The sequence below is a fragment of the Carcharhinus amblyrhynchos genome, unplaced genomic scaffold (genome assembly GCF_965287045.1).
Source record: "Carcharhinus amblyrhynchos unplaced genomic scaffold, sCarAmb.v2.hapA chromosome_1244, whole genome shotgun sequence".
In the NCBI taxonomy this organism is placed as follows: Eukaryota; Metazoa; Chordata; class Chondrichthyes; order Carcharhiniformes; family Carcharhinidae; genus Carcharhinus; species Carcharhinus amblyrhynchos.
The window spans coordinates 17235-29832 of record NW_027650984.1 but is presented as its reverse complement, the minus strand read 5'-3'; positions in this window follow the sequence as shown (position 1 = coordinate 29832).

Below are 12598 nucleotides of genomic sequence, written 5' to 3'. Positions count from 1 at the left end.
GTCTTTTCAGGTCAGTTTAATCTTAAACACTGAGTGAGTCTTCCTCACTCTCACCCTCATACTCATCCCCACACTACATCCATTCATTCTCACTCCCTCTTTCACACCTGCTCACTCACACTCTCCCTCTCCGTTTCCCTGCCCGTCCCCCTGCCCCTGTCCGTCCCCCTCTCCCTGCCCGTCCCCTCTCCCTGCCCCTGTCCGTCCCCCTGCCCCTGTCCGTCCCCCTGCCCCTGTCCGTCCCCCTGCCCCTGTCCGTCCCCCTGCCCCCTGTCCGTCCCCCTCTCCCTGCCCCTGTCCGTCCCCCTGCCCTGCCCCTGTCCGTCCCCCTGCCCCTGTCCGTCCCCCTGCCCCTGTCCGTCCCCCTGCCCCTGCCCCTGTCCGTCCCCCTGCCCCTGCCCCTGTCCGTCCCCCTGCCCCTGTCCGTCCCCCTGCCCTGCCCCTGTCCGTCCCCCTGCCCCTGCCCGTCCCCCTCTCCCTGCCCCTGTCCGTCCCCCTGCCCCTGCCCCTGTCCGTCCCCCTGCCCCTGCCCCTGTCCGTCCCCCCTGCCCCTGTCCGTCCCCCTGCCCCTGCCCGTCCCCCTCTCCCTGCCCCTGTCCGTCCCCCTGCCCCTGCCCCTGTCCGTCCCCCTGCCTCTGCCCCTCTGTCTCCCTCACCCTACGCTCTCAGACACTAAGGGCAATTTAGCGTGGCCAATTCATCTAACCCACCTCCAACCTCACCCCCTCCCCTCCTCAACCACCACCCCCTCCCACCCTCCTCCTCTCACCTCCCCCCAACCACCCGCCCTCCCCCACCTCCCCCAACCCACCCGCCCTCCCCACCTCCCCCCAACCACCCGCCCTCCCCCCTCCTCCTCCCCCCTCCTCCTCCCCCTCCTCCTCCCCCCTCCCCTCACTCGCCCACCCCCTCCCCCCCCGCACTCGCCCACCCCCTCCCCCCGCACTCGCCCACCCCCTCCCCCCGCACTCGCCCACCCCCTCCCCCCGCACTCGCCCACCCCCTCCCCCCTCCCCGCACTCGCCACCCCCCGTGTTTGAGTAGAGATGTGCTGACTGTTTGAGTTGGTTTTGTTGCAGGGATCCCGGAGTACCTGGCTGATTCGAGGGGTCTGAGTGCCAGTAACGTGGACTTATCTCATCATTCATCCCTTCTGGAGCAGAACTAGACCCGCTCCAGGAGGGAGGGAGCGAGGGTGCCTGCAACATCCTCATTTGCTGCATCTTTTGTTTTGCTTCTCCCTCAAGACAGGTGGAATTGAACACTGTCTGATCCATCTCAATCCATGTACCTCGCCTGTGTACAGTCATCCTCCACACACACAGCTTCACTACACTCAGATCTCAGCGGGTGTGTTCCTGTGGCCAGGTGTGAGCTAAGAGGGGTCACTTTACCAATCTGCATCCCTCCAAAACACCCCCGGCCCAGTTTGCTTGTACTGTCAGCAATCTGTACCCCGCCCCCAGCACTCTCTGCCTATACCCTTCCCCCAGCTACTTTTGCCTGTACTATCAGCAGCCTGTACCCCACCCCCATCTCCCTCCGCCGGTACTGTCAGCAACCAGCACCCTTCACCCAGCCCTGTCTGCCTGAACTATCAGAGGCCTGTACCACTCCCCAGCACCCTCCACCTGTACTGTCAGCAGCCTGTACCCTAGCTCTCTGTGCCTGTACCCCTCCCTCAGCCCTATCTGCCTGTACTGTCAGCAGCCTGTAGCCTCCCCAGCTCCCTCCACCTGTACTATCAGCAGCCTGTACCCCTCCACCGGCTGTCTATCTGAACTGTCAGCAGTCTGTACACCACCCCCCTCCACCCTCTGCCTATACCCCTCCCCCCCGCCTGTACCCCTCCCCTCCCCCTCTGCCTGTACCCCTCCCCTGCTCTCTCTGATTGTACTATCAGCAGCCTGTACCCCTCCCCCCACGGCCTGTACCCCAGCTTCCCCTCCCCCCCCCGCCTGTACCCCTCCCCCCCGCCTGTACCCCTCCCCCCCCGCCTGTACCCCCCCCCGCCCCCCCGCCTGTATCCCCCCCCGCCCCCCCGCCTGTATCCCTCCTCTCCCCCTCTGCCTGTACTCCTCCCCAGTTCTCTCTGATTGTACTATCAGCAGCCTGTACCTCTTGCTGCATCCCATCTCCCTGTGGGTTTCTCTGGTTAGGCCAGTCTGTTTTTAATTCCCCTCTTGTACTGGCGGAATCAGTAATGGCATCGGTTTCGAGTTCCCTAGTAGTGAGAATGTCGGTTTCGAGTACCACAGCACAGTGAAAGGGCAGTCTCGAGTTCCCCTGGGGCAGTGAGGGAGGCGGTTTCAAGTTCCCCAGGGCAGTGAGGGAGCCGGTTTCGAGTTCCCCTGGGGCAGCGAGGGAGTGGGTTTCGAGTTCCCCAGGGCAGTGAGGGAGTGGGTTTCGAGTTCCCCTGGGGCAGCGAGGGAGTGGGTTTCGAGTTCCCCTGGGGCAGTGAGGGTGTGGTTTCGAGTCCCCCTGGGGCAGCGAGGGAGTGGGTTTCGAGTTCCCCTGCGGCAGTGAGGGAATCGGTTTCGAGTTCCCCTGGGGCAGTGAGGGAATCGGTTTCGAGTTCCCCTGGGGCAGTGAGGGTGTGGGTTTCGAGTTCCCCTGGGGCAGTGAGGGAATCGGTTTCGAGTTCCCCTGGGGCAGTGAGGGTGTGGGTTTCGAGTTCCCCTGGGGCAATGAGGGAGTTTCGAGTTCCCCTGGGGCAGTGAGGGTGTGGGTTTCGAGTTCCCCTGGGGCAGTGAGGGTGTGGGTTTCGAGTTCCCCTGGGGCAGTGAGGGTGTGGGTTTCGAGTTCCCCTGGGGCAGTGAGGGTGTGGGTTTCGAGTTCCCCTGGGGCAGTGAGGGTGTGGGTTTCGAGTTCCCCTGGGGCAGTGAGGGTGTGGGTTTCGAGTTCCCCTGGGGCAGTGAGGGTGTGGGTTTCAAGTTCCCCTGGGGCAGTGAGGGTGTGGGTTTCGAGTTCCCCTGGGGCAGTGAGGGTGTGGGTTTCGAGTTCCCCTGGGGCAGTGAGGGTGTGGGTTTCGAGTTCCCCTGGGGCAGTGAGGGAGTGGGTTTCGAGTTCCCCTGGGGCAGTGAGGGAGTGGGTTTTCGGGGTGAATTCATTCTATCTTACCTGGAGGTTTTCAGTTTGATTACAATACGACTGCAGGCCGTTCAGTCCATCTTATCTGTGCTGGCCCTGTGAGGTGTGCAATTAATCCCACTCCACCTTTGCCAGTTCCCTGTCAAACTGCAGATTTTTATTTGAGTGTTTCTCCAATTCCCAGTTTGTAAATTAATACAAATAATTGCGGCTGCTGGAAATCCAAAATAAAAACAGAAAAGCTGTGAAATCTCAGCAGGTCAGGTAGCCTCTGGGGAGGGAAAGTGAGTTAATGTTTCGAGTCTGGATGACCCTTCTTCAGACTGGAAACAGTCACTCTGTTCCTCTCTGTTCCTCTCTGTTCACACTGCCATTCTGCTGAGATTTTTCAGTATCTTTCACGCAGCACCTTGCAGATCAAAACAACTGGCCGGGTGGGAAAAAAATTCTCCTTTGGTTCTTTCACAGAAATCCTTTAATTAATCTCAGTGCTGTAAGGAGGTTAAAGCTGGTGTCTCAGAATTAAAATCTCTAGCTCACCGCTCCAAAGCTAAATCATGTCTGGTTCTGTGTGTGTCCTACATTCTGTGCTGAAAGGACTGTCACTAAACTCATTCTCTGAGATATGTTGTCATTTTATCAGACACACTGCACATTCCACACATTCCTGGATGTGTGGGTTTAACTTACATCTCCACTATCTCCCGAGATACTGCAGAATTTGGGTTAGTCACTGAGAACACTAGCTCCCCTCGGGATGTGTATTTGTCACGGTCTTGTTGTAAAAACACTAATTTGCTATCAGTTGCTATACTGACACATGTTTGACAGTAACCTCTCAGGTGTACAGATCCTCACTCCCATCAGTTCCTGAATGGAGAGTTTGCTGAAATGGAGTTTCTGTTGGTTGTAGATTTTAACAATGTGAATGAATTTGATTTAAATATCTTTACCGATCTTTCTTTCTGACAATGAATATACTTGAATCAGACTCTGGAAAGCCCTGGGATTAGACTGGTTTGACTAACCCAGGGAGATCCTCCTGATACAATCTCCAATCTGTTTTACTTGAATAAAATTTGATTTTGAAAAGGAAACTGATGGAATTTCCATTTTGTGTCAGTGTTTTACAAACGGGGGGTTTGACAGCAAGGTACAGTCAAATTGAACCTTTCATCCCACAATTAACCATAGTATGGACTGCAGAGTCCCACAGAGATAGCTTATAGAGACACAGAAACTAGAAGCAGGAGCAGGCCATTCGACCCTTCAAACCTGCTACACCATTCATTTTAATCATGGCTGATCATTGAATTCAATATCCTGAACCCCTCTTCCCCCCCATATCCCTCAATCTTTTTAGCACCAAGAGCTAGATCTAATTTCTTCTTGAAATCAGACAATGTTTTGGCCTCAGCTACTTTCTGTGGGAGTGAATTCCACACATTCCCCACCCTCTGGGTGAAGAAATCTCTCCTCACCTCAGTTCTAAAAGGTTTCCCCCTTAGCCTCAAACTCTGACCCCTAGTTCTGGACTCCCCCCACCATCGGGAACATTCTTTCTGAATCTACCCTGTCTAACCCTGTGTGAATTTTATAAGTTTCTATCAGATCCCCTCTCACTCTCCTAAACTCCAGTGAATAGAATCCTAACCGGTTTAGTCTCTCCTCAGATGACAGACCTGCCATCCCAGGAATCAGCCTGGTAAACCTTTGCTGTGCTCCCTCTATAGCAAGGACATCCTTCCTCAGATAAGGAAACCAAAACTGTACACAGTATTCCAGGTGTGGCCTCACCAACATCCTATACCAGGGGTCTCCAAACTACGGCCCGCATCCGGATCGGAATTTAGAGACCACTGCCCTGTACAATTGCAGGAAAACATTCCAATCCCTATACTCAAATCCTCTCACTATGAAGGCCAAACCATTTGTCTTCTTTACAGCCTGCCGTACCTGCGCACTTATTTTCAGTAACTGATGCGTGAAGAGTATCCGCCTCTCAATTTACACCTATTCCAGTAATAATCTGACTTCCTGTTATTGCTCCCAAAGTGGATAACCTCACATTTATCCACATTATGCTGCATCTGCCATGCAGATACCCACACACTTGTGTTTAAAAAAATGGACAAGTTGGGCCGGAGGGCCTGTTTCCATGCTGTAAACCTTTTATGACTATAACACTCAGCCTGTCCAAATCACATTGAAACATCTCTGCATCCTCCTCTCAGCTCACCCTCCCAGCCAATGTTTTGTAGATTTTAAATATACTGAGTTCCCTGTTCCAAATCATTCATATATAATGTGAACAGTTGGGGTCCGAGCACAGATCCCTGTGGAACCCCACTAGTCACTGACTGCCAATCAGAAAAAGACCCATTTATGCCAACTCTTTGCTTCCTGCCTGCTAACCAGCTTTCTATCCATCTCAAGACATTACCTGCAATCCCATGTGCTTTAACTTTACACAGTAGTCTGTTATGTGAGACCTTGTTGAAAGCCTTCTAAAAGTTTAAATAAACCACATCCACTGGTTCTCCTTGATCAACTCTATTCGTTACATCCTCAAAGAATTCCAATAGATCCCTCAAGCATGATTTGCAGGGAGAGTGAATGTTTGGAACAAATACTGACAGTGCCATCAGCCTTGATCATCCTTGCGTGAATAACATCAACTGTGTAACCAATATTGTTAAGACCAGAGACCCCACTCTACCACACGGTGCCCATCCAACTCCACACACTCAAATGTAGTTCTGTTTATTCACAGCTATCAACCTGTCACTGTGAGTGCAAGGATCCAGTTCATACTGATCAGTCCTAAAAGTTGGGGAATAGACTTGTGTACATTGAGAAATTTTGCATTATTCTGCTTTTCACATTGTTGGGGGTTCTCTAGAGAATAAGCCAAAACCTCAGCCAATACAAAGACTTTTTAATAAGCAATGATTGAAGGAAGAGATAACATTGGTCAGTCCAATGCCTCTCTACAGAGACACCTCTGAGCTTTCCAAAATAACTCTGAAGTTACAATGCTTCAAACAATTAGACATTTCTCAAATCAAATGTTCTCCCTTCCATTAGTTACATCAAATCATTTTCAATATCATTAACACTTGTCACATACTTTAGCCAATTGCATTCTACCCTCTGACATGATGGGATTTCATTGGTCCGTAACATTTCGTTGCTTCTTGTGTTGCCTGACGCTTAGCTCCAAAGGTCAAAGTTAATATTCCCTCCAACTCTGCCAAACCAGACAGATGTACTTTCTCACATCAGGAGGGACCTGCCTTATCTGGGTAGTGTAAAAAGTCCTTACTGTGAGCAACTTCCGCTGATAACAACTTACACACTCTGAGATTTCATTGTTTCCAAAGAATGTGGTTCTGTCTGCTAAGTCTTCATCCCATCATCCCTTGCAGCAGCCTGCTCTTGGCAAAAGGACACTTTTGCAAAATACAGTTAATCCATTTAAAATACCAAAATATCACCTACCAGGGCAGGTGATGGATCTTTCAGTAGGAGAGCATCTTGGGAATGGTGACCATAATTCTATCTCCTTCACAATTGCGTTGGAACGAGATAGGATCAGGCAGGCTAGGAAGGTGTTTGTCTGGGGTAAGGGGAGATACGAAGAAGTCAGGAAGTTACTTGGACAAATAAACTGGAAGGAGGCGTTCTTAGGGAAAAGTACCGAAGGAAGGTGGCAGATATTCAAGGAATGTGTGTCTGGAGCTCTGAATGACAACGTTCCGATGAGACGAGGGGGTTTTGGTGGGTCGAGGGAACCGTGGTGCACAAAGGATGTGTTGAACCTAGTCAGGAAGAAAAGGAAGGTGTACAAGAGGTTCAGGGAATTAGGAGATGTTAAAGATCTTGAGGAGTATAAGGACTGTAGGAGGGAACTTAAAAGGGAAATTAGGAGAGCCAGAAGGGGTCATGAGAAGACCTTGGCGAGTAAGATTAAGGAGAATCCCAAGGCCTTCTATAAATATGTGAAAGGTAAAAGGATAAGAAGAGAAGGGATAGGACCTATAAAAGGTGAGGGGGGAAAGGTTTATGTGGAACCAGAAGAAATGGCGGAGGTGCTTAACGAGTACTTCGCCTCAGTATTCACGGTGGAAGCCGATCTGGGAGATTTTGTTATGGATTTGCAGCAGATGGAAAGGATTGAGTACGTGAATATTAAGGAGGAGGATGTGTTGGAACTTTTGAATTCTATCAAGGTAGATAAGTCGCCGGGACCAGATGGGATGTACCCCAGGATACTGTGGGAGGCGAGGGAAGAGATTGCAGAGCCCCTGGCGATGATCTTTGCGTCGTCAATGGAGACGGGAGAGGTTCCAGAGGATTGGAGGATTGCGGATGTAGTTCCTATTTTTAAGAAAGGGAACAGAGATAGCCCGGGAAATTACCGACCGGTGAGTCTGACCTCAGTGGTTGGTAAGCTGATGGAGAGGCTTCTGAGGGACAAGATTTACGAACATTTGGAGAGGTTTGACATGATCAGGAATAGTCAGCATGGATTTGTCAAGGGCAGGTCGTGCCTTACAAGCCTAGTTGAGTTCTTCGATAATGTGACTGAACACATTGACGAAGGAAGTGCTGTGGACGTGGTGTACATGGACTTCAGCAAGGCGTTTGATAAGGTCCCCCATGCAAGACTTCTTGAGAAGGTGAGAGGGCATGGGATCCAAGGGCCTTTGGCCTTGTGGATCCAGAACTGGCTTGCCTGCAGAAGGCAGAGAGTGGTTGTGGATGGGGCTTTTTCTGAATGGAGGTCAGTCACCAGCGAAGTGCCTCAAGGATCTGTTCTGGGACCCTTGTTGTTTGTCATTTTCATAAATGACCTGGATGAGGAAGTGGAAGGATGGGTAAGTAAGTTCGCTGATGACACGAAGGTCGGTGGTGTTGTGGATGATCTGGAAGGATGGCAAAAGTTGCAGCAGGACATAGATAGGATGCAGGACTGGGCAGAGAAGTGGCAAATGGACTTCAACGCGGATAAATGTGTAGTCGTCCATTTTGGCAGAACCAACGGGATGAACGAGTACACTATCAAGGGCAGAAGTCTGAGTAGTGTTGAGGAGCAGAAGGATCTTGGGGTCCGGGTCCACAGGACTCTTAAATCGGCCTTGCAGGTGGAGGAGGTGGTCAAGAAGGCGTATGGTGTACTGGCCTTCATTAATCGAGGGATTGAGTTTAGGAGTCGGGAGGTAATGCTGCAACTTTATAAGACCCTTGTCAGGCCTCATTTGGAGTATTGTGCGCAGTTCTGGTCGCCTCACTATAGGAAAGATGTAGAAGCTATTGAAAGGGTGCAGAGGAGATTTACAAGGATGTTGCCTGGACTGGGAGGCATGCCTTATGAAGTTAGGTTGAGGGAGCTGGGTCTCTTTTCCCTGGAGAGACGAAGGTTGAGAGGCGACCTGATAGAAGTTTACAAAATGTTGAGAGGAATAGATAGGGTGGACTCTCAGAGGCTATTTCCCCGGTTTGAAATGGTCGCTACGAGAGGACACAGATTTAAGGTGCGGGGAGGGAGGTTCAGAAGTGATGTTAGGGGTAAGTTTTTCACTCAGAGGGTGGTGAGTGAATGGAATCGGCTGCCGTCAGTGGTGGTGGAGGCGAACTCGCTGGGGTCTTTTAAAAGACTTCTGGATGAGTATATGGGGTTTAATGAGATTGAGGGTTATAGATAGGTCTGTAGGTTGGTAGGTGATGTGATCGGCGCAACTTGTGGGCCGAAGGGCCTGTTTGTGCTGTAGTGTTCTATGTTCTATGTTCTATAAGTTTACATCAGAATTTGCTCCAATCTCATACTTATTTATATCTCTGTGTTCATACCATTTTCATGTAGACTGTTTCCCTGTTAGACAGAGTTTGATCTGAGGACGTTTACTTATTGCTAATAATTTTATTAGTGACTTAATCCCTGATTATTTGAAATTTCACTAACCTACGAGGATTTTCTCTCCAACAACACATTAGCCCTGAGCTGCTGGCTGTCCGTTCCATTTCCTCACAGGCTTGCTATGGGCTTTTGCAAGACAAATTAGTTATGAAAGCTCAGGAGCAGCATCCCACACACACGACTCCTGGGCACAGGAAGAAGTCTCACAACACCTGGTTAAAGTCCAACAGGTTCATTTGGGAGCAAAAGCCACTAGCTTTCGGAGCACTGCTCCTTCATCAGGTAAATGGGAGTTCTATTCACAAACAGTGCAGATGAAGACACCAAGTCAATTTACAAAATAACGGTTGGAATGCGAGTCTTTACAGGTAATCAAGTCTTAAAGGTGCAGACACTGTGAGAGGACAGAGCATTACGCGCAGGTTAAAGAGATGTGTATTGTCTCCAGACAGGACAGTTAGTGAGATTTTGCAAACCCAGACAAGTCATGGGTGAAGTCTCTCTCTGGGTTCAGTCTCTCTCCAGGTGAAGTTTCTCTGGGTTCAGTGTCTCCCCAGGTGAAGTCTCTCTCTGGGTTCAGTGTCTCCACAGGTGAAGTCTCTCTCTGGGTTCAGTGTCTCCCCAGGTGAAGTCTCTCTCTGGGTTCAGTGTCTCTCCAGGTGAAGTCTCTGTCTGGGCTCAGTGTCTCTCCAGGTGAAGTCTCTGTCTGGGCTCAGTGTCTCTCCAGGTGAAGTCTCTCTCTGGGTTCAGTGTCTCCCCAGGTGAAGTCTCTCTCTGGGTTCAGTGTCTCCCCAGGTGAAGTCTCTCTCTGGGTTCAGTGTCTCCCCAGGTGAAGTCTCTCTCTGGGTTCAGTGTCTCCACAGGTGAAGTCTCTCTCTGGGTTCAGTGTCTCCCCAGGTGAAGTCTCTCTCTGGGTTCAGTGTCTCCCCAGGTGAAGTCTCTCTCTGGGTTCAGTGTCTCCCCAGGTGAAGTCTCTCTCTGGGTTCAGTGTCTCCCCAGGTGAAGTCTCTCTCTGGGTTCAGTGTCTCCCCAGGTGAAGTCTCTCTCTGGGTTCAGTGTCTCCCCAGGTGAAGTCTCTCTCTGGGTTCAGTGTCTCCCCAGGTGAAGTCTCTCTCTGGGTTCAGTGTCTCCCCAGGTGAAGTCTCTCTCTGGGTTCAGTGTCTCCCCAGGTGAAGTCTCTCTCTGGGTTCAGTGTCTCCACAGGTGAAGTCTCTCTCTGGGTTCAGTGTGTCCACAGGTGAAGTCTCTCTCTGGGTTCAGTGTCTCTCCAGGTGAAGTCTCTCTCTGGGTTCAGTGTCTCTCCAGGTGAAGTCTCTCTCTGGGTTCAGTGTCTCCCCAGGTGAAGTCTCTCTCTGGGTTCAGTGTCTCCCCAGGTGAAGTCTCTCTCTGGGTTCAGTGTCTCTCCAGGTGAAGTCTCTCTCTGGGTTCAGTGTCTCTCCAGGTGAAGTCTCTCTCTGGCTTCAGTGTCTCTCCAGGTGAAGTCTCTCTCTGGGTTCAGTGTCTCTCCAGGTGAAGTCTCTCTCTGGGTTCAGTGTCTCTCCAAGTGAAGTCTCTCTCTGGGTTCAGTGTCTCTCCAGGTGAAGTCTCTCTCTGGCTTCAGTGTCTCTCCAGGTGAAGTCTCTCTCTGGGTTCAGTGTCTCTCCAGGTGAAGTCTCTCTCTGGGTTCAGTGTCTCTCCAGGTGAAGTCTCTCTCTGGGTTCAGTGTCTCTCCAGGTGAAGTCTCTCTCTGGGTTCAGTGTCTCTCCAGGTGAAGTCTCTCTCTGGGTTCAGTGTCTCCCCAGGTGATGTCTCTCTCTGGGTTCAGTGTCTCCCCAGGTGATGTCTCTCTCTGGGTTCAGTGTCTCTCCAGGTGAAGTCTCTCTCTGGGTTCAGTGTCTCCCCAGGTGATGTCTCTCTCTGGGTTCAGTGTCTCTCCAGGTGAAGTCTCTCTCTGGGCTCAGTGTCTCTCCAGGTGATGTCTCTCTCTGGCTTCAGTGTCTCTCCAGGTGAAGTCTCTCTCTGGGTTCAGTGTCTCCCCAGGTGAAGTCTGTCTCTGGGCTCAGTGTCTCCCCAGGTGAAGTCTCTCTCTGGGTTCAGTGTCTCCCCAGGTGATGTCTCTCTCTGGGTTCAGTGTCTCTCCAGGTGAAGTCTCTCTCTGGGTTCAGTGTCTCTCCAGGTGAAGTCTCTCTCTGGGTTCAGTGTCTCCCCAGGTGAAGTCTCTCTCTGGGTTCAGTGTCTCCCCAGGTGATGTCTCTCTCTGGGTTCAGTGTCTCTCCAGGTGAAGTCTCTCTCTGGGTTCAGTGTCTCCCCAGGTGAAGTCTCTCTCTGGGTTCAGTGTCTCCCCAGGTGATGTCTCTCTCTGGGTTCAGTGTCTCTCCAGGTGAAGTCTCTCTCTGGGTTCAGTGTCTCCCCAGGTGAAGTCTCTCTCTGGGTTCAGTGTCTCCCCAGGTGAAGTCTCTCTCTGGGTTCAGTGTCTCCCCAGGTGATGTCTCTCTCTGGGTTCAGTGTCTCTCCAGGTGAAGTCTCTCTCTGGGTTCAGTGTCTCTCCAGGTGAAGTCTCTCTCTGGGTTCAGTGTCTCTCCAGGTGAAGTCTCTCTCTGGGTTCAGTGTCTCTCCAGGTGAAGTCTCTCTCTGGGTTCAGTGTCTCTCCAGGTGAAGTCTCTCTCTGGGTTCAGTGTCTCTCCAGGTGAAGTCTCTCTCTGGGTTCAGTGTCTCTCCAGGTGAAGTCTCTCTCTGGGTTCAGTGTCTCTCCAGGTGAAGTCTCTCTCTGGGTTCAGTGTCTCTCCAGGTGAAGTCTCTCTCTGGGTTCAGTGTCTCCCCAGGTGAAGTCTCTCTCTGGGTTCAGTGTCTCTCCAGGTGAAGTCTCTCTCTGGGTTCAGTGTCTCTCCAGGTGAAGTCTCTCTCTGGGTTCAGTGTCTCTCCAGGTGAAGTCTCTCTCTGGGTTCAGTGTCTCTCCAGGTGATGTCTCTCTCTGGGTTCAGTGTCTCCCCAGGTGAAGTCTCTCTCTGGGTTCAGTGTCTCTCCAGGTGAAGTCTCTCTCTGGGTTCAGTGTCTCTCCAGGTGAAGTCTCTCTCTGGGCTCAGTGTCTCTCCAGGTGAAGTCTCTCTCTGGGTTCAGTGTCTCTCCAGGTGAAGTCTCTCTCTGGGTTCAGTGTCTCCCCAGGTGAAGTCTCTCTCTGGGTTCAGTGTGTCCACAGGTGAAGTCTCTCTCTGGGTTCAGTGTCTCTCCAGGTGAAGTCTCTCTCTGGGTTCAGTGTCTCTCCAGGTGAAGTCTCTCTCTGGGTTCAGTGTCTCCCCAGGTGAAGTCTCTCTCTGGGTTCAGTGTCTCTCCAGGTGAAGTCTCTCTCTGGGTTCAGTGTCTCCCCAGGTGAAGTCTCTCTCTGGGTTCAGTGTCTCCCCAGGTGAAGTCTCTCTCTGGGTTCAGTGTCTCCCCAGGTGAAGTCTCTCTCTGGGTTCAGTGTCTCTCCAGGTGAAGTCTCTCTCTGGGCTCAGTGTCTCTCCAGGTGAAGTCTCTCTCTGGGCTCAGTGTCTCTCTCTGGGTTCAATGTGTCCCCAGATCACATTCTCCATCTTCTCCAGTCTGCCATCAGTAGACCTGTGTTTGATCTTT